Source organism: Vanacampus margaritifer, chromosome 8 (assembly GCF_051991255.1).
Source record: "Vanacampus margaritifer isolate UIUO_Vmar chromosome 8, RoL_Vmar_1.0, whole genome shotgun sequence".
NCBI lineage: Eukaryota > Metazoa > Chordata > Actinopteri > Syngnathiformes > Syngnathidae > Vanacampus > Vanacampus margaritifer.
Window position 1 is genome coordinate 25118209 of NC_135439.1, and position 22021 is coordinate 25140229.

The 22021-nt window shown below is 41.8% G+C and overlaps 1 protein-coding gene and 1 long non-coding RNA gene across 2 annotated transcripts in view; one reads left to right on the top strand and one right to left on the bottom strand.

Moving 5' to 3' along the window:
• Window positions 1-3467: 3467 nt before the first annotated feature.
• Window positions 3468-22021, bottom strand: part of LOC144056246 (putative peptidyl-tRNA hydrolase 2) — a 32056-nt gene continuing 13502 nt past the window's right edge. The window contains exon 8 of the mRNA XM_077572830.1: window positions 3468-9745. The gene's annotated coding sequence lies outside the window, so the exon portion shown is untranslated. The remainder of the gene's footprint in view (window positions 9746-22021) is intronic.
• On the top strand, window positions 20193-21598 carry LOC144056248 (uncharacterized). The gene is made up of 3 exons (XR_013295027.1): window positions 20193-20542; window positions 20629-20700; window positions 20784-21598. It is a non-coding gene; the product is annotated as an uncharacterized LOC144056248 (long non-coding RNA).

Sequence of the window (22021 nt, forward strand, 5' to 3'; positions counted from 1 at the left end):
AAACAGCTGTTTCACAAAAATAAACCTGTTTCTAAACCCAATTAGAGAAAAACAAAGATTTAGTTTTGTACAATATATTTTTATTATTCCAAATCAGAAGTTGTGCTTATAAATAAGGGACCATGCTAATAGAACTTGTTTGTGAAACATAGAGAGCTTTACCGGAATTTTATCTATATTGTAGTCACAGTTTAAAATAAAACTTAATCCACTAAACCTAGAAAATATGAAATTAGGAATAAAATTCCAATTAAAGACAGGAGACTTGGTTACACCTCTCTCTCCTCTCTCTGCACTCGACATGAATCTGTGACGCGCATGCGGGAAAGATCGGCCATCTTGGATCGCTAACTATGGCAACAACACTAGAACCAAATACCTTCATATGCCTGTGCAATATTGCGGGTTCGTAAAATGATACATGAGAAAAAATCTTAGTTTCTTGATGAATTTTAAAGTAACTAATTAAGTAACTTTTTATCCTATACGTTTTAAAGATGAATATATTACTTTTGACCCCATTATATTTCCAGTGAGTCTGCATTGTTATACTTTACAGTAGGGCTGCGGTGTGTGTTTTAAATGACTCCCACCCCTCATCCAGTCTCAACTCCTATGCTATTGTAATCCTAAAATGTTGTTGTTTCCGGAGGCTGGGTAAAAGGCGGGTTACAAATAGTTTCGAGTTTATGATGTTGTCTGGCGTCTTCCTGCTAAATTAACCAGACACGGCAGGACAGGATTCAAGCACGTCTTTCTTATTTAACTCTTTTCTCGAATGAGGCTGGCTCGGTTACACCTCTCGCTCTCCTCTCTCTGTGCTTATGACATGCGCAGTACACAAAACACTTCAGCATGTAAAACTAAAATAAATACAAAATCAAAAGTAATAATTCACAAAACAAAGATAAGTCAATTGCAAGCAGATACAAAAAGAAATACACATTTGCAAACGTGTTACACTATGATAATGGCCACACATTGTTCTAAAGACAATAAAAATAAACCATACCCACTCTCACAGAAAAAAATATAATTACAGTACGTGTCAAAATCTTTTCTATTCGTACAAGATATGCTTGGGTACAGAACTGCTTTGGTTAAAAACAAAAAACAAATGTGCACCTGTCCTGTACCTTTCGCAATGTCTGTGTTTTGACCTATGTGGTTGCCGTAGTTAGCGATCCAAGATGGCCGATCTTCTACGCATGCGTGTCACAGATCGTGCAGGGGTCACGGATTGTACCTTGACAGGCACAAGTAGCCCTGGATGTAGAGTGCAGTTCGAGGCGTGCCTTAACGTCAGGTGGACTTTAACGCTTGACTCCGCTCACATGGATTTTTCAAAATAGTTTAAACAATTTTTTTCCCAACAAAATTTGCAGATTTAATGATGCCGTCTTGTGAAGTAGTTTAAAACAACAACAATAACAACAACAACACATTAGCTGAACAGTTTGAGGAAGATCCAGAAAAGCAGTACTACATGTCCCCAGCAGATAGCACATCCCTGGACGGTTGAGGTCAGTTTTTAGAAAGAAAAGAAAAGGAAAAAAAATGAAAAGGGGGAAAAAAGAAAAGAAAAGACAAAAAAAGAAAAAGAAAAGGGGAAAAAAAGACAAGACAGAAAGACCCACCCTCCCACAGACACAAGGACGGCAAACATTTTGTAGTGAATTAAGATTGTTGTGCACTGGCTTAGCAGCATTACACGCTTGTTGAGTAAGCTACACGAAGTGGCAGAGAATCCGTCAGGAAGCCTACAGGCAACTTGTGTAACCCTTTGGAAGCAAGGTCTTATTCGTGAGTGCCCAATCAGTAGCTCTGTCATTGTTTTTTCCCCTGACTAGATTTTTTTTCTCTTTTTTAGCAAATTATAACTTTTATTTATTTTTAGTAAGGGTTTTATTGGGCAAAGTGCAATATCATGATGGGCAGTATCTAGTCTGACTCTGTCAAAGTCAAGTGGTTGCTGTGAAGACCTTTTAGAGAATTGTTTGCTGTGAGATGATGATGCAGAGGAGGAAGGTGGACATATTGTGTGTTCAGGAGACGAGGTGGAAAGGGAGCAAAGCTAGATGTTTGGGAGCAGGGTTCGAGTTATTATATCATGGTGTGGATAGGAAGAAAAATGGAATAGGAGTTATCGCGAAGGAGGAGTTCAAGAATGTCCTGGAGTTAAAAAGAGTGTCAGATAGTGTGATGAGCCTGGAGCTAGGAATCGAAGGTGTGATGATCAATGTTGTTAGTGGGTATGCGCCAGAGGTAGGATGTGAGCTGGAAGAGAAGGAAAACTTTTGGGTGGACCATGATGAAATGATGCAGAGCATCCCGAGAAGTGAGAGAGTTGTCATTGGTGCAGACTTCAATGGACACGTTGGTGCAGGAAAAAGGAGGTGAAGAGGAGGTGATGGGCAAGTTTGGTATCCAGGAGAGGAGCGCAGAAGGACATATGGTGGTTGACTTTGCAAAAAGAATGGAAATGGCTGTCGTGAATACTTTCTTTCAAAAAAGGCAGGAACATAGGGTGACCTACAAGAGTGGAGGTAGGAGTATACAGGTAGAATACATCTGCAAAGGCAGAACAGAGGACGAAATGGTGGAAGCTGAAAAAAGAAGAGTGCTTTATGACTTTCAGAAAGGAGTTGAGACAAGCTCTGGATGGTCAGGAGGTGCTTCCAGATGACTGGACAACTACAGCAATTATCAGGGAGACAGGTAGGACAGTCCTTGGTGTGTCATCTGGAAGGAAAGGAGATAAGGAGATTTGGTGGTGGAATGAGGAGGTGCAGAAGTGGATACAGAGAAAGAGGTTAGCTAAGAAGAAGTGGGACACTGAGAGGACTGCAGAAAGTAGACAGGAGTACAGGGAACTGCAGCGTAGGATGAAAGTAGAAGTGGCAAAGGCCAAACAAGGGGCTTACGATGACTTGGATGCTAGGTTGGATAGTAAGGAGAGAGGGTGCGCCAGAGTTTGTTTTCGTTAAGTTTCATTCAAGACGTTCGGCAGACCTTCCGAAACCATTTTTATGCTCAGTTTTTCTTGTCGCCATCAAATTTTGAACATGTTAAAACATTTCTTTGCGACTATAAAAACAGTTTACAAGCATAAAAATTGGTGATAAGGTTCTGGCAAACACTCTTGGCGATGTTTTGCAGTCTTGACAGAGACCCTACGAAATGCCATCATTCGCAACGCGTGCACCCTCACAAGCCTTCGCTGCTCAGTGAGACACTGTCTTAACTGACAAAAGTACCGGTAATAAAATGTTAAATATAAAGAGGAACAGTAATATAGTGATACCGTAAAAGACATCTTCAGACGTGTGAAGACATCTTCAGGCGTGTTTTTCTTTTTTTCTCTCCCTTTTCTTTAGAACTTTTACCAATTTGACATGTCATCATCATTGCTCTCTTTTTATTATTTTTAAATTTTATTTTATTTTTATTTTGTATGTGGGTGAGTATGTGTGTGTGTGTGTGTGTGTGTGTGTGTGTGTGTGTGTGTGTGTGTGTGTGTGTGTGTGCATGCGTGTGTAATCATTAGTTCACCTAAAACCTATTAAAAATCCCATACCGTTCACCTAAACCGAATACTTCAGAATCCAGCTAGAGTCGTGAGGTTGTCAAGAGACTTGAGGAAGGATCAAAGAAGAGAAAAGAAAGGAAAAAGAAATCCAGCACCGACCAGACATTACCTACTAACCACCGGGTTACCAACCAGTCTTTCACCAACCCCAGAAACATCTAAATTCCAACAAATTAGGGAGACCTCAAGAGACCAAAGGAGAGACTGAGGAAAGGAAGGAAGGATAGATGAAGCAGAGTGAGATCCACAGACATCAGCCTCAACCGATTCAACGACCAGAGGAAGAAGCAGCTTGTGTTTGAATTTCGATAGATGCTGGTGTGGTGGATCTGGCATGCATGAAAACATCCACCAAAAAGGGGAGCCGTTGACGCAGGACAGAGCAAGCACAACACCTCAGAGCCCCCCAGGCCACGGCAGCGCCAAGGCACAACCCCCGGGCCCCGCGGGGGCCACCGGCCGGAGCGCAGACCCAGGAGCCAGGAGCGTTCCCCACCCCAACACGGTTTGCGCCCCCAACCCAACGCAGCAGGATGGGGCACGGCAGGCCCGCCAGGCGATGATATCCCCCCGCTCCGATCCACCTGACTCCCAGACATGTCAGTGAGTGTATGTGGTGCATTAAAAAAAAAAATAGGGGCGGGGGGCACGGTGGTGCGGCGGGGACACGGATGGGGGACCGCAGCACTGCTTAATACTGCGGTCTGCCCCAACGGATGGCACCCTCTCCGACCCCCCAATTGTGTGGTGCATTAAAATTGGAGGGGAGTTGTAGGGCGAAGACGGTGTCTCCAGCCCCCCCCCCCACCCCCAAAGTGTGTTATGTGCCCTATGTGTCTATAAACAAAGTGTATTGTGCAAAACTAGTGCAGTGAGTTAGGAGGAGCGACCAGCGGGGCTCTTCCCAACCAGGCGGGGGCAGGAGGCGCACCCGCCCACCAAACCCCGATAGGGCTCGCCCCCCCGGATACTGGGCCCGCCCGAGGTGCCAGGAGGCCCACCGGAGCGGGGCAGGCACAACAAAACCATCCACCCGCCCGGCCTCCGGAGCCCCGAGACCCGGGCCATGAATGGAGCCCCCGGCACCAGGGGAGGGGGAGGAAGGCGGACAGGGTAGGGGGAAGGGACGTGGGAAGGAGACAACAAGAAGGGCAAGGGGCAGTGGCAGGGCCGCAGAGAGAGGGGGAGAGGAGGAGGAAGGGTGACGAAGGAGAAGGGACAGGGAGGCGGAGAACGGGCGGGGAGAGGCGAGGAGGGAGAGGCAGCAAGGAGGAGTAAGGGGGAGGGGAGAGGGCACCGCAACGCAGCACCCCCCAAGAGACCCAGGGAACGGCCAAGATGCAGCCGCCACCCAGCAGCCAACAGAGGGGCAGAGCCGCCCATGCTCAGCCAGGGGGGACAACACCTATAGAATTAACCCACTGGCATGCAGTAAACCCGAATATTATCCCTTAGTGCCCATTGGAGGTGAATCTTGAGGAGTTGGTGACTGTAAAGTGTCGTTTGATGTAGTTTGCTCGATCCTGCTGGCAGCAAGTGGGTTCCTGACTATAAAAATACAACCATTAGTTACAAATTGCCAAATATAGAAACAACAATGTTAATTAAGTAACCAGATTTAGATTCAAAGATTCTATATACGTTGACCATGTTTCTATAAATTTGGATATTTGTTTTTTATTCGAGGCAGGTATTTTTTCCATTAAAATGTGATTTATGAGGAGGTTAGACCATTGGCCGATATTCAGAGTTTGTTTATTTTTCCAGTTAACAAGAATTGTTTTTTTAGCGAAAGTAAGGGCTACAAGTGTAGATTGAAATTGTGTATGTGATAAGTCAGTTGTTGTTAGGTCACCTAGCAAACACAAGTTTGGAGATAACGGTATCCTACAGTCCAAGATAGCGGCAAGTTTTTCTAAGACTTAAGTCCAGAAATACATAACCGGAGTGCATAACCATAAAGCATGAAAATAAGTGTCTGTAGTGTTTTGTAAACACTGGAGACAAATGTCGGAGTCTGAGAATCCCCTTTTCTTCATCATATATTGAGTAATGTATGTTCTATGAATAATTTTATCAGACATTTTATCAGTATACGAAAGTAACATATTTTTTTGAGTTTTTTTGTTGTTGTCGGAGAAAGCTTGGTAATATCTTTAGCTAAAACAGGCGGTTGGAGCATACCCGAAGTGTTGGAATTTGTTTCTTTATCATACTTTTAAACTTGCAGATAATGTAAAAAATTTCAGTTTTTTATTTTGTATTTTTGGAGCAAGGATGTATATGATATAGACATATTATCTGAGAAAATATGGTGGAGATGTGTAATTCCTTTCTGCTCCCACACACCTAAATAAAACGATTGGTTGTTAAGTTGAAAGTCGGGGTTATGCCATAGGGGAGAAAGCCCGCAGGGCTCCACTTGGGCTTTTGTAATTTCTAGTGCCTTCCACCAGGCAGTCAGGGTGGCGGAAATCATTTGTTTTTTAAAACAATTGTGTCGCTTAATCGATGTTATAATGAAGAGTAAATCTAGAAGTCTGAGGTTATTACAATCCTTCTGTTCTAGTTCCAGCCAACAGTTAGTATCTCTGTGGGGTTGTGCGCATAGAATGATATATTGTATCTGGTTAGCTATATAGTAGTGCATAAAACTTGGTGCCTCTAGACCTCCTTTGGATTTACTTTTCTGAAGAGTAGATAGACTAATCTTTGCTTTTTTTTATTCCAGTAAAATTTTGTAACTGCCGAGTCCAACAACTGGAACCAGTTAGCCGTAGGTTCAGAATCATTGAGAAAAAATAGTTTATTTTGGGTAAAACTTTCATTTTAATGGTGGCCATCGTCCTAGAGAAATAGGAAGATTATTTCAGCGCTCAAAGTCACTATAAATGTTATCCAGAAGTGGAGTAAAGTTTAAATGAATTAAATCAGTTAATTTAGGTGAGATTTTTATGCCTAAGTATTTTAAATTACCTATAGGAAATGAGTAGTGTGGGTCCTGGCTTGCAGGGTTCCATGAATTTTCTGTAATCGGTAGTAGTGTTGATTTTGTCCAGTTAATAGAATAATCTGATAAATGTGAGAATTTAGTTATTAAGTTAAATACATCCCCTAACGAAATAGCAGGCTTTTCTAAATAAAGTAAAATATCATCGGCATATAGATTAATTTTGTGTTCTGTTACCCCAGAGTGAATTCCTTGAATCCTTCTTTCCTGGCATATAGCTAATGCAAGTGGCTCAATAAATATTGCAAATAATAAAGGGGACAATGGGCATCCCTGTCTTGTGCAATGATATAATAACTGCCTTTTTATCATGCCGCTGTGACATGCTAATAAGGTGAAAGAGCCTCCTAATATTATTAGTAGAGTGACTAACTTTAATAAAGCCCGTTTGGTCGCTATGAATGATTGTCGAGATTACTGTTTCTAGTCTAGATGCGAAAGCCTTAGTGATAATTTTAATATCAGTGTTAATTAGTGAAATCGGACGGTAACTTGATGGAAGGGTGGGGTATTTTTCTGGCTTTAATAAAAGTTTAATTGCGGCTGTATTCATGTGTGGGCGTATGTAACCATTAGTTTTGATTACTGTTACTACTCTTAAGAATAGTGGAGCAAGCATTAACCATAAGTGCTTAAAAAATATAGCCGGATAACCATCCGGCCCAGGAGCTCTGCCATTAGGCATACTATCTAGAGCACTGTACAGCTCGTTTATAGTATATTTAAGCTACTGAGGAATGCCTCAATATGCTCAGGGTTAGGCTTGTTAGTTTCTGAGTATAGGTTGCGATAATAGTTATACATTTTTTTATTAATTTCTTCTGGTGATTGTGTGCATTCACCAGTTGTCACTTTAATAGCCGTTAAGAGATTTTTCCAGATTGCGTTGAAATTGGTTTGCAAGAAATTTACCTGATTTGTTATTATATTTAAAGTTGTTGTATCTCAATTGTTGTATTATAAACTCTGTCTTTTTAGATAGCATATCGTCTAACTGCATTTTTGTATTTTGTAAGTCAGTCCATATTTGGTTATTGCATACTCATCCGTCAGTTGTTTAATTTTATCTTCCAAGTCTTTTTCTAATTTTTGATCCTGTTTCTTTTTATAAGATGAATATGATAGAATTTTACCTCTACTTACCGCTTTCCCAGGGAAGAGATGGAGATAAGTCTGGAGAGTCATTTATTTCCAAAAAGTCTGCCCACTCTCTTCTTATAATTTTGTCAAACTTTGCGTCGTTTAGGAGTGAGATGTTAAAACGCCATGTCGGGGGTGGTTTAAAGGTATAATCAATTTGTAGGGTAAGGGAGACTGGTGCATGGTCGCTAATAATAATAGGATGTATTTTTGTAACAGTTTTATCAGCAATAGTTATTTGTAAGAAAAAAATCAATTCTTGAAAAAGACCGGTGCACAGCAGAAAAGGTAAATTCCTTCTTAGTTGGGTTTTTAAGTCTCCAGCTGTCGACGAGGCCAAAATCATCCATATACTCCCCTACTACTTTAGTAGATTGTAATCGTCTTATACATGTTGTATTATTAGAACGATCTATTAATGGATTTAAGACTGTGTTAAAATCTCCTCCAATAATAATAGTAGAGTTCGCTGCTAACTCAAACAGCTGAGAGAAAAATTCAGGGAAAAAGGCCGGATCATCATTATTAGGGCCATATAAATTACCAAATGTATATATTTTATTAAATATAGTCACCTGAATAATAATGTATCAACTCTCTGGGTCTGTTATTGTATTATTTAGAGTAAAGAATAAATTCTTATCTATGAGTATATAGACTCCTTTTTGTCTACTGTTATAAGGGGCAGAGTACGCTTGACTAAAATTCTTATCAGTAAGTAATTTTTCTTCAGATTTTTGTAGGTGGGTTTCTTGTATGAGGCAAATATCTGCTTTTAATTTTAAGAGATGGTCTAAATTTTTTTATTCTTTTTGCCTGTAGGCGAGCGCCAAAAACATTCCAGGAATCCAGAACTAATTTATGCATACAAACAATATAGACTCAGTCCTGTGTATATATCTGTATAGGCTATTTGTTAATATTGGCATGTTATAGGATATAATCAAAGTTGTTACGTGGTTTATGTAATATAATGTAAGTAAATATAACAGTGAAAAAACGGGGAGGAAGGTGAAAGTGAAGTAAATCAGCGGGGGATTAAACATATAACAATACACCAGTAACTGGTAACCTAAGCGAGATTTTTTTGTTTAAATATATTTTAGATATAGTTATGTATTAATATTATATTTGTAATATAGCCTAAACATAATGAGGATTCATATTTTCGGTTTTATAACCACATATACAGTATATGTATACATCTAATAATCAAGCAAAGTTTAGTTCCACCAATGCCAATTAGAACAGCCAGGTAGTGGAGTTGGGGTTCCGGAATAGTTGGCCATCGATTTATAGCTTATCAACGACTATCGTAGTCCGTTTACTCTCCTGCCTATTTTGTCTCATTATAGGAAACAGTACCTTTCGCCGCTCGTTAATCTCTCTCGGGAATTGGTCATTCATTCCGAAAGAAGTCCCTTTAAGATCCCGTCCTTTACTTTTAACAAATTATTTCTGTTTAAAATGCTCAAACTTAGCGATAATAGGACGGGGTTTATTGCCCCTACGGGCTCCAAGCCAATGTACCCGGTGAAAAGAGATATTATTTACTGTCTCCTGAGGAATTTTTAACGACGTTGTCATAATTTTTTTTATCTCGAGGTATTCTCGGATATGCCTGAGAATATTGGACATCCGAAACAGTTTCTTTTAGCGTTTTATTCTCCTTTTTAATAGTTTCCAACTCGGCTGAAACAGCCGCGAGTGAAGAGCGTAACTCGGTATTATCTCGTTGGAGGTCACTTACCTGTTGGCAGACAAATTCCAAGCTTACCTTTAATTCTTTAACGTCCTCGCGGTTGAGGCAGAGGACATCTAGTTTTTTATTTATGGAGTTCAGCATACTGACCAAAACGTCCGTAGTGGTTAGATCGTCCGTGTCTGTCGCTGAGTCATTTTTTCTCTTCTTTAAAGGTTTCTCAAAGGAAGGATCCTCCATCGCGCAGCTGTAAAAATATCCGTCGAAACGTTCAAGGTCCTCCATGCTGGGTGGTATTCCAAATCTGCCGGTTGAAAGAGAGAAGAGAAAAGCCAAGATATATGGTGGTTAAATTCGGATTTAGTTTATTATAATAGAGCTAGTTCTATCTTAACAGCAGGGCGCCGTCATGTTGGGTATTCCCGGTCTCGCTGTAGGTCTCGCGATAGTCACAGCATCTCGCGGTAGCAGCCTCTCCCTTGCGATCCATTCATATTTCCAAGACATCTTAGGGCATCTTAAGACTCAAGTCTATAGACAAGTCTTATAGACATCTTGATTTATCAAGACGTCTCAATAATGTCTATAGACACATCTTATAGACATGTCTTGACTTTAGAAGACATCTCAAGACATCTCAAAAATATGACTTAAGACATAACTTAAGATGTCTTGAGACACATTGATGGCTTAGTATGTGGAAGAGTGAAGTTACAGGGAGAAGAGACCAAGAAGGTGGAGGAGTTTAAGTATTTAGGGTCAACAGTCCAGAGCAATGGAGAGTGTGGAAAAGAAGTAATGAAGCGTGTGCAGGCAGGCTGGAATGGGTGGAGAAAAGTGTCAGGTGTGATATGATATAAAACTGTGGTGAGACCAGCGATGTTGTTTGGTCTGGAGACAGTACCACTGAGGAAAAGACAGGAGGCAGAGCAGGAGATGGTAGAGATGAAGATGCTGAGGTTCTCTTTGGGACTGACCAGGATGGAAAGAATCAGGAATGAGTACATAAGGAGGACAGCACGTTAGAGGCTTTGGAGATAAAGCCAGAGAGGCCAGACTGAGATGGTTTGGACATGTCCAGAGGAGAGATAGTGAGTATATTGTCAGAAGGATGCTAAGTTTCCAAATTCCAGGCAGGAGGTCTAGAGGAAGACCAAAGAGGAGGTTTATGGATGTAGTTAAAGATGACATGAAGGTAGTTGGTGTGAGAGCAGAGGATGCAGAGGACAGGGTTAGATGGAGGCAACTTATTTGCTATGGCGACCCCTGAAGGGAAAAGCCGAAAGGAAAAGAAGAAATTTGCTGTGAGAACCTTTCTAAGAATTGTTTGTCGTGAAGACTGCGTTTTGAGAGTTGAGTTTTTATTGAAACTGCTACATTGTTTTGCATTCCTGCCCGTTGCCTTGCTTGGTATTTTTTTCTGTAATAAAGAGTCCTGTATTTTCTATGAGCCTCCCGTTCTGGTAATTCGGAACAAACCTGTGCTTTGGCGTGGTGAAATCAGTTAAGATTGGTGGGTAGTGGTTGTGTCTCATTTACAATCACTAAAGAAAGAAAAAATGAAAGAAAGAAAGAAAGAAAGAGAAAGAGAGAAAGGAAGAAAGAAAGAAAGAGAAAGAGAGAAAGGAAAAAAGGAAGGAAGAAAGAAAGAGTCAAACATTTAGGTCCACCTGACGTTCAGGCATATGCTTCTCTAGCCACTGAAGATAGCTAAACCCCTTTTTGAGACAGACCTTGCAGCAGGGTGAAGCCAAGGCTTGAAAAATGACCTACATTTAATTGAAAACCAAATAAGAGAAGAAATATAATGAACATGTTTGGATTCTATTTTTCGTTTTTGACAAGTACCAGGAGGGAAAAAAAAAAACTTGGACGTGGCCATAATGTAGTCATAGACTTCAGAGCATACAAACAGAACATTTAAGGCGAGGTCCAGACTGTCCAGGCTGAGGGTACAATTCATCAAGCACAACAAGTAGTGCACCATTGATGAAGCTATTATGAAAACTTTTCACTGATGCCGCCGACGCTGCTAATCGTGAAATAGCTGCTCTTGCTGTGGACTGTGACTTAAACATCAGCAAGTCTGGCATGTGGTCAAGTGTGTACCGTTTAGTGCTCTTATAGCTCTTGTTCTGTAGTCTGGAAGGAGCAGATGCCCAGTGTGACCTAGAGCATATTGCATAACCTCGTTGTTTTATGTTGTATGATTATTATCCATTGATGTGTATTTATTAGGAGCGTGTATAAACTATGTTCCATGTTTTTACATTTCATGATTATCTATCGATGTCTCACTGAGCCATAGACGTCTATTAGACGTCTCGTCTAAATTTAGACCGAAATTAGCCCGTCTATAATTGGTCTATATTTTAGCCCGAATCTAGACGATACAATTAATCAAGTAAATATTAACTATTAAATTTAAAATTAACTGTAGGTTGTATAAATGATGGCAAAATGTTGAATTACTACGTTTTAAACAGTAACCCTAACCCTTAAGGCCACTGGACTCACACTCAATTTCTGGCATGTGCAGCTCCTATTTAAACAACAAATGTGCCTGTAACATGGAGAACACAACGCTCTACTTGTTATGCTTGACAGTTTTTTCTATGTGTGTTTAATTTAACTTAAAACAATTAATTTGCATGTCAATGGTTGTGATAGTAACAGTATGGCCGACTTTTTGACATGAAGGGTGTTATGGTTAAAAACATTTGTCACTGCCATGTACACATTTCTCTAAAGTCTCTCAATCCTGTAAAATTTGCAGAAAATTATTTACAAAGGTTGATTATTCGCAATTATTTTAGTCATAACAATATATAATTCTCACATTAAGCATTTGATGAACACAGGATATAACAACAAAAAAAAAAAGAGCCAGATTGCAGGCCCTAACCAAGCCTATACTGTTCAATGCAGTTTTGTGTGTGTGTGTGTGTGTTGGGGGTCAATCAAGTAGCTAAATAGTAGTTAAGCAATTTCAACATCCATTTTTTTGGCACCGGATACTCACTAGATTAGAGTAACAGGTGTGCTGGAGTCAATCACAGCTGGCTTTGGGTGAGGGACATGGTACACACGGTACTCGGGGCTAGCTAGCCACAGGACACTTATATAGACAAACAATTAGCACCCACCTTCAGACCTATTATCAATTCACTATTTAAGAACAAATAGAATCTTCGATTAACTTAACATGCTTGTTTGTTTGTTTGTTTTAAGTACTGTATCTTGTAGATGAATGCAAAACACTGCCAGTTTGTGGTTGATTGTAAGTTGTGGTTGGCCCGTCAACAAATGTTTTAAGTAAAATCTACCTTTGATTATGTACACTTTCTCCAGCAATGAAGCTCCTGATTCCAGTGCCACGAACAGAGAGCATTAGGCGTGCAACACCAACATTCTCCACTCTATCAGCTCTTACTTCCCAAAAAAAAGTACATGAAACAATACAATGAAATGCATTTATTTTAAATTTTTTATTAAATCTAACACAAACAAGCCATGTCACTATAGAAAAAGCAACGCAAAATGCTAAAGGAACATGCACTTCCCAATTATAGTGGCTAAGTTAGCAACATTGACGTCCAGAGCAACCTCAGTGGGAAGTCATATTTTTCCACAGATTCTTGGAAGAATGCCAATGTTGTAGCTGACAGATTGTTGTTGGAAGCCCCAAGGTACATTATCTGGAAGATTGAAAAATGTTAAATACATAAATGTCTACTTTTTTTTTTCTTTTTACAAGCCTCCCTCTTCTAGTTCAACAAAGCATCATGTAATCATTTTTTCCCCCCATTAGTCACAGATTCTTCTTTTCCTTTTGGCTTTTCCCTTCAGGGGTCGCCACAGCGAATCAGTTGCCTCCATCTAAGCCTGTCCTCTGCATCCTCTGCTCTCACACCAACTACCCTCATGTCCTCTTCAACTACATCCATAAACCTCCTTTTTGTTCTTCTTCTAGACCTACTGCTTGGCATTTGAAAACTCAGCATCCTTCTGCCAATATACTCACTATCTCTCCTCTGGACATGTCCAAACCATCTCAGTCTGGCCTCTCTGACATTATCTCCAAAGCCTCTAACATGCTGTCCTCCTGATGTACTCATTCCTGATTCTTTCCATCCTGGTCAGTCCCAAAGAGAACCTCAGCATCTTCATCTCTACCATCTCCTGCTCTGCCTCCTGTCTTTTCCTCAGTGGTACTGTCTCCAGACCAAACAACATCGCTGGTCTCACCACAGTTTTATAAACCTTTCCTTTCATTTTAGCTTAAACTCTTCATCCTCTTCAATGCCTTTTTCACTTCATCCTTACTAATCTTTGCTACTTCCTGGTCCACAACAGTCACCTCTTCTATTCTTTGTTCTCTCTCATTTTCCTCATTCATCAACTCTTCAAAGCACTCTTTCCATGTTCCCATCACACCACTGGCATCACACTTCCATCCCTATGCTTTATTACACTAACCTGGTGCATGTCCTTCCCATCTCTGCCTCTTTGCCTTGTCAACCTGTATAGATCAGTCTCTCCCTCCTTACTGTCCAACTTAGCATACAATTCATCGTAAGCCCCTTGCTTGGCCTTTGCCACTTCTACTTTCACTTAACGCTGCATTTCCCTGTACTCCTGTCTACTTTCTTCAGTCCTCTTAGTGTCCCACTTCTTCTTATCTAACAGCTTTCTCTGTATCCACTTCTGCACCTCCTCATTCCACCACCAAGTCTCCTTATCTCTTTCCTTCCAGATGACACACCAAGGACTGTCCTACCTGTCTCCCTGATCACATTTGCCGTAGTTGTCCAGTCATCTGGAAGCACCTCCTGACCATCCAGGGCCTCAACTCCTTCCTGAAAGTCATACAACACTTCCTTTTTGAGCTTCCACCATTTTGTCCTCTGCTCTGCCTTTGCTGTCTTTGTCTTCCTCACCACCAGAGTCGTCCTACACACTACCATCCTATGCTACACTCTCACCTACCACCACTTTGCAGTCGCTGATCTCCTTCAGATTACCCCGTCTACACAAGATGTAGCATACTCGTGTACTCCTACCTCCACTCTTGTAGGTCACTCTACTGTATGTTTCTGCCTCTTCTGGAAGAAAGTATTCACGACAGCCATTTCCATTCAAGTCAACCACCATCTGTCCTTCTGCGTTCCTCTCCTGGATACCAAACCTGCCCATCACCTCCTCATCACCTCTGTTTTCTGCACCAACATGTCCATTGAAGTCTGCACCAATGACAACTCTCTCACTTCTAGGGATGTTCTGCATCATTTCATCAAGGTCCAACCAAAAGTTCTCCTTCTCCTCCAGCTCACATCCTACCTCTGGCGCATACCCACTAACAACATTCACATCACACCTTCGATTCATAGCTCCAGGCTCATCACTCTGACACTCTTTTTACCTCCAGGACATTCTTAAACTCCTCCTTCGCGATAACTCCTACTCCATTTCTCTTCTTATCTACACCATGATAGAACAACTTGAAACTTGCTCCTAAACTTCTAGCTTTGCTCCCTTTCCACCTGGTCTCCTGAACACACAGTATGTCCACCTTCCTTCTCTGCAACATGTCAACCAGCTCTCTACCTTTTCCTGTCATAGTTCCAACATTCAAAGTCCCTACTCTCAGTCTCAGACTCTTGGTGTTCCTCTTCTCTTTCTTCCTACGAACACACCTTCCTCCTCTCCTTCGACCAACATTAGTCCAATTTCCACCGGCACCCTGTAGGTCAACTGCATCGATGGCGATCATTGTTATGATATATGATACCAAACACTGCTAATGAAACATGTCAGCCATCATTAGATCAATTAATCTTGGACAGACAAATGCACTAAAAAAGACAACTGGGAAAGTCATTGAAACACACCGATCTAAATCATATTTACAACAGGCAGCAGTGTTTCACCAAAACGAAAAACATGGTGGCAATTATAATCACTATGTCACCATTTAAACATATTTGTGAATAATTTGCAATGTTTCATGACCGATTAGCAACATCTGGCGTTCAACTGCAGCAAGAGGACGCAGATGTAGCTACATAAGCAGGTGCATGTCTAAGCCAACCTAAATAATATGCTAAATATGCAATAAAGTAGGTCAAAACACTCATGGTGTCTCATTAATAGGTGTGTGGTCGAATCATCATTCATTTTTTACAATAACTTCAGCAATGGTGCCATTTCCTTCTTCCATTTTCCCTATCTCCAAAACACTAAATAAAACAAACTCAGTCGATGACAACAAGATTGCAGCAAACATGGACAATATGTAGTATTGGTGCTAGCGTCCCCTGGTGTCAGAAGGAGTAAGCTACGGAGCCAGACAACTCTCCACACATGCATTTGAGACTCTTGCACAGCAAGACTGTAGCAAAAGTCGCATGCAAGAATACAGCCAATGAAGAGGCCCAGTGTTTACAGGTTAGCTATATCTACGCATACAACTATGTGTTTACGCATACAAATCAGTTTACACATTTGTAGATTCTCGTTACGCATTTGTGACTTCAGTTACTCATTTGTAGATTCTTTTTACACATTTGTGACTTCAGTCACACATTTGTGGATTCTCGTTACGCATTTGTGACTTCAGTTACACATTTGTAGATTATTTTTACACATTTGTGACTTCAGTCACACATTTGTGGATTCTCCTTACACATTTGTGACTTCAGATACACATTTGTAGATTATTTTTACACATTTGTGACTTCAGATACACATTTGTAGATTATTTTTACACATTTGTGACTTCAGTCACACATTTTTGGATTCTCCTTACGCATTTGTGACTTCAGTTAGAGGTACAAATTATTTTTACATATTTGTGGATCAAAATACACATTTGTAAATAGTTTTGCTACAATAATGGCCCCATACAGCGGCCACAGGCGATAAACACACAGACTATAAATTGCCTTTTTAAGTATACGAGGAGCCACTTATAAAACTTAAAACATTCAATTGATTACTTGCAAAGCTGTAACCAAGTTTTTACTGGCATCTACAAAGAACCCACCGTTACTAGGAACAATACTGGTCTGTAGGTACCAGATCCGCTTGGGTGGGCAGATCGGTGTGTGGATCCTAATTGAGCAAGTGTTCAATGTTTGCCTTGTTCCAGTGTAGTTATTGTGTTTTATTTTACGTTGTTGTCATATTTGGTTAGTTGAGGGTTGTTGCAGAGGGGGTAAGAAAGGAAGAAAAAGTTGAAAGCTGTTAAGGACAATTGTGACACTTCGTCCACATCACTTTGTGTGTGCATTTTTAGAATTTGACAAATGTTCTCTTTTATTTCCTTAAATGCCAGGGGTAAAAGACAACGTGAAACTAAAGGCAAGTTTTCTTTTTTATAAGGAGCAAAAACAGCAATTTTATTATTATTTTATTTTTATTTTTTTTACAAGTAACTCATTGTGTGGACACTGATATTGGATTTTGGAAACAACAATGGGGAAACACTACGTTCTTCAGTCATGGTACGCGTCAAACTCAGCGAGTGATGAGTTCAACAGATTTTATGGGAATGTAAATTAACCACGCAGAGGACATTAATGGACATTGGTTAATGGTGGTGATTGAAATTGATGGGGTTAATTTTATTTTGGTTTGTGTATATGGTTACAACAAAAGGACACAGAACTAACAATATAATACTGATAGTTATTGTGGGTGGAGATTTTAATTTAGTCCCAGATCTTTGGATGGATAGACTTCCTCCCAAAGGACAACAATTATGACCACATTTTTGTTGATTTTATATCCAATGGGAGCTTAATTGATTGTTGGAGAATGAAAATATTTTTACAAAGAAATATGCGTGGTTTAACGCTGCCAATAATGGACAGTGTTCACGGACAGATTATTGGTTAATCTCTTCCACCCTAATTAATAATGTCCACAAATGTGAAATTTCAGCATCTCCCTTGACTGACCATTGTTCAATATTAATATCCTTACGACTAGGTGAATTTTCGAATATTTCTAACCCTATTTGGAAGTTTAATAATCTTCTGCAACTTCGCCGTCACGGCATTTGGTTCCCAAGGTGGTGCCGTCGCTTGCCCTCAGTGCAGGCGGCGCGGGTTTGCTTCACGCTCAGAGACCACGTTTGTTCATGTGAGTGGATGTGTGTGCATGGAAGGGGGACAAAAAAAAACAAAAAACTTCCAGCCAATCCTGTCTCATGACGTCATCTGCATGTTTTGAAAAACTTTTTATTCTGAAAATCCAAACAGGGAAACTCACATTCAAGCAGAAGTGGGGAACCTTTTTCTATTTTAAATGATAAAAAAAAGAAAGAAAAAGATGTGATGATAAAACATCCATCCAGCAACCCATACTTGGTTATACAAACGACAAGCGTTGTGTGTAAATGTTTTTGAGGCTTTTCATAAAGTTTCCCCACCCCTGCTTTACAAGCAGGCTTCAATGTCTGATGCTACTCATCAGGGTGATATGACTTGAACCTTTACAAAAACAAAAACTAATAGAAATGAAAATATTTACATGGTCCAACTGTGCAAACATTCTTTTATTTTTACACCACTCTCCTAAAGATAGACATTCATATAACAATAAACTTTGGTGTGTTAACAAAACTACTTATTGTCTTAGTTGAGAGGCATTTACTGTTATGTACACCTTCTGTTTTGATTCGCGAATGACAGTAAACGAGTGAGTCCCGAATCCCCCAAAACTTGGACAATTTTGGCAAATAGGCACACTTATGTTATTAGTCAGCGTGTTGCTTCTTTTTCTATTCCTCCCCTCAAATGTTGGCAGTTGAGACACATGAACTTTTATGAGAAAATACTCCGTCTGTATACCAGGCATTTACAAGGGTGAATAAACATTGACAAATTAAATATACTACGCTTATCTAAAGCTCTGGTATGAAAAATAAAACAATCTGTACACCCTCTGTGTAATAAAGTACATCTGATACTAAGGTAGTAGCCCCTTTCACACTGCCCATATAATTTTTTCTACACTGTTCTATACAAATTAAGATAAACTGAGGCTCCTCCTTGAGTCATCACCTTATCGTGGTGGAGGGGTATACCCATGGGGCCTGGCCGGGCACAGCCCGAAAAGGCAATGTGAGTCCCCCTTCACATCAAGGAGGGGCCAAAGGGGTCGGGTGCGCAGTGAGCTGGGCAGCAGCCAAAGTCCGGGACCTTGGCGGTCCGACCTCCGGCTACTGAAGCTAGGTCTGGGGACATGGAATGTCACCTCTCTGGCAGGGAAGAAGTCACGGACTGTAACAAACACCATGTTCAAACACAAAGGTGTCTCTATGTGCACTTGGCACCAGGACACCATAGGCCGCAGTTTGATGATCGACTTTGTAGTTGTGTCATCGGATTTGGGGCCGCATGTGTTGGACACTCGGGTGAAGAGAAGGGCGGAGCTGTCAACTGATCACCACCTGGCGGTGTGTTGGCTCCGACGGCAGGGTAAGATGCTGGTCCGACCTGGCAGACCCAAACATATTGTGAGGGTCTGCTGGGAACGTCTGGCAGAATCCCAGACACCCAACATCCATCTCCAGCAGAACTCCTCCCTTGTCCCGGGGGAGGCGGGGGACATTGAGTCCGAGTGGACCATGTTCCGCGCCTCCATTGCTGAGGCGGCTGATCGGAGCTGTGGCCGTAAGGTGGTCGTGGCAGCAATCCTCAAACCTGCTGGTGGACACCAGCGGTAAGGAATGCCGTCAAGCTTTAGAAGGAGACCTATCTGGCCTTTTTGGCCTGAGGCAGCTGGCAGGTACTGGCTGGCCAAGCGGAATACAGCTTTGGCGGTCGCTGAGGAAAAAACTCGGACATGGGAGGAGTTCGGTGAGGCCATGGAAAACAACTTTGAAGAAATTCTAGTCCACCATCCGGCGTCTCAGGAGAGGTAAGCAGTGCACCATGAAGACTGTGTATAGTTGAGATGGGGTGCTTCTGACCTCGACTCATCGTGAATCTACTTCGAAGACCTCAATTCCACCGATACTTCTTCCTTTGAGGAAGCAGGGTCTGGGGACTCTGAGGTGGGCTCCCCTATCTCTGGGGTCAAAGTCACTGAGGTGGTTGGAAAGTTCCTCGGTGGCAAGGCCGTGTGGGTGGATGAGATCCGCCCAGAGTTCTTAACTCTTTCACTGCCACTGACGTTTAAAGACGTCAAGTAAAAACCTACGCTTCACTGCCAATGACGTCAAAAGACGTCATCCAATGATTTTTTTTTGAAACGGGTAGAGGAAACCCTCCCGCATGTCTGGTCAAAGTTTCAAGTCTGTCTGTTGTGCCTAAGGACTATTTTTGGCCCCTAGAGGGCAGCGATGACTCTCTTTTGACAAGATCGGGTGGGCGTCAGTAGTATAAAAGGCCAGGTGGGGCTAGAGCGTCGAGGAGTAGGCGAGAGTTGAGAAGAGACGAAAAATGGCGACCGACGGTAAGAAGCAGACCACGCTTGATCGATTTTTTGGAAAAGGAGAAGCATCAACCAGTGCTAAAGTGCACCATTATGATGACCGCGATGATGATGGTGATAAGGAGGTTGACGCCGAAGCTGCAGCGTTGACGCGGCGGCAGCTTCGTTCACGTCCTCAGGCCTCAGAGGCTAGCGGTGCTAGCGCCGGAAAACGTCGTACACGACCGAGCACTTCTGCACGCGAGGACGTTCAATCCGACGAAGGTGATGATGATGGCGACAATGAGGTTGATGCCGAAGCTGCAGCGTTGACGCGGCGGCAGCTTCGACCGCGTGTTAAGGCCTCGGAGGCTAGCGGTGCTAGCGCCGGAAAACGTGGTGCACGACCGAGCACTTCTCCGCACGAGGACGTTCAATCGGACGACGACGAAGAGTATCCTGAGTCCGATGGATATTCTTCGGAGGAGTGGGTACAGTCTGACCACGGAGAAAGTGATTCGGACAGTATTTCATCCGCAGAAGACGTCGAAGGTAAGCACAAACTTGCTATGAGATACTTTTCTAGCACGCTGCTAGCACCTCGTGTAACGTGAATGTGCATTCATAGATCGTGGATCGTGCTCACAGCGACGTCCCACTGCAAAGACGACAAAGAGAGGTATAAAAAAAAGTGTTTTCAATACACCGCAACAACAAAAGAAAACGCTCTTTCGATATTATTGTAATTGTATATATTTCTTTCAGCTGCAGCTCAGAGTGACGCTCCTCGGAGTGAGCAGAATAAAGGTCCATCAACCAGTGGATCCAAGAAAAAACGTAAATATATATATTTATATATATATATTGCATCACACTGATCTAAAATGAATATTATATGATATTGAAATGTATTTTTGCAGATCCCCAAAAATCTGGCTGGCATGAAGCAGGCTGGCAGCCAAACTCCTTCCCCTTCACTGTGGAGCCAGGACCAAGAGGTGCCGCAGCAGAGCTGAATTCAACCCGGCCAGTTGACTTCCTGCAGCTCTTCATCACAGACGAACTTCTGCAGCACATTGCTGATCAGACAAACTTATTTGCACGTCAGTCAATGCAAAAACGGGCTGAAAGTCTGCCACACTGCAGGAGTCGTGCTTGGAAGCCAGTGTCTGTGTCTGAGCTCAAAACGTTTTTTGCACTCCAATTCCTTACTGGGTATATAAACAAGCCCAGTATCGAAATGTATTGGACTCAGGACGAAATAGAGACGACACCATTCTTCAGTCGCGCAATGCCTCGAAACCGCTTCCAGCTCATCTGGAGTTTCCTGCACTTCAACGACAACGAGACGGCACACAGTTCAGACGACAAACTATTTAAAATTCGTCCTGTGTTCAATCACGTTGTAAACAAGTTCAAGGAACTGTTTCAACCGGGCAGGAATATTTGTATTGATGAGGGAATGATGAGTTTCCAGGGACGTCTTTCGTTCAAAGTGTACAACCCCCAAAAGCCGGTCAAATATGGGATCAAATCATATATTTTGTGTGACTCCCAAACCGGCTATTGTTTCAATATGCAACCCTATGTTGGCATTAGTTGTTCTCTCCCCGATACAGTGTTCAACTTACTGGATCGTCTGCCAGGAAATGGGTACACACTATTCATGGACAATTTTTATAACTCTATTGCTTTGTGTGAACGTCTCCTGGCAGCGCGCACCAATGTTTGTGGAACGCTGAAGAAGAACAGGGGTGAACCCAGTGAGATAACGTGCCTAACCAACACTGGCCTTGGGGTGGGAGGGAAACTGGTAAGGCACAACACAAATGTTTTAATTGTGGCATGGCAGGACAAACGTTTGTTGAGGATGGTGACAACGTTTCACAAAGATGAAATGCGGACAGTGGAGGTGTGGCGGAAGGCACAAAAAAAAAAAGTGCCTTTCGAAAAACCAATTTTCTACAATTCCAAGATGAATGGAGTGGACAAGATGGATCAAAACATCTCGTACCACCCATTCACACGGAAAACGTTGAAGTGGCACAAAAAGTTTGTTGCGTATCTGTTCCAAATATGCATGTTCAATGCTTACATATTGTACAAAAAAAAAAATGGGACGAGTCAACCTTTTTTGGAGTTCATCCAGCAGGTGGTG